This window comes from Physeter macrocephalus, chromosome 5 (assembly GCF_002837175.3).
Source record: "Physeter macrocephalus isolate SW-GA chromosome 5, ASM283717v5, whole genome shotgun sequence".
NCBI lineage: Eukaryota > Metazoa > Chordata > Mammalia > Artiodactyla > Physeteridae > Physeter > Physeter macrocephalus.
In genome coordinates, this window is record NC_041218.1 from 58,353,034 (window position 1) to 58,353,491 (window position 458).

Below are 458 nucleotides of genomic sequence, written 5' to 3' on the forward strand. Positions count from 1 at the left end.
TTAGTAGGCAGATTCTCAACCACTGCGCCACCAGGGAAGCCCAACATGTCACTTTTTGAATTATGGTTTTCTCAGGGTATATGCCCCGTAGTGGGATTGCTGGGTCGTATGACTTCAGACTATACTACAAAGGTACAGTAATCAAGACAGTATGGTACTGGCAGAAAAACAGAAACACAGATAAATGGAACAGGATAGAAAGCCCAGAGATAAACCCACGCACGTTTGGTCACCTTATCTTTGATAAAGGAGGCAAGAATATACAATGGAGAAAAGAGAGCCTCTTCAATAAATGGTGCTGGGAAAACTGGACAGCTACATGTAAAAGAATGAAATTAGGGGCTTCCCTGGTGGCGCAGTGGTTGCGCGTACGCCTGCCGATGCAGGGGAACCGGGTTCGCGCCCCGGTCTGGGAGGATCCCGCATGCCGCGGAGCGGCTGGGCCCGTGAGCCATGGC

At 50.2% G+C, this 458-nt stretch overlaps 1 protein-coding gene across 2 annotated transcripts in view; it reads left to right on the plus strand.

Moving 5' to 3' along the window:
- VPS50 (VPS50 subunit of EARP/GARPII complex) overlaps window positions 1-458 on the plus strand; it is a 138,737-nt gene that overhangs the window by 23,290 nt on the left and 114,989 nt on the right. The gene's annotated exons all lie outside the window — the stretch shown is intronic.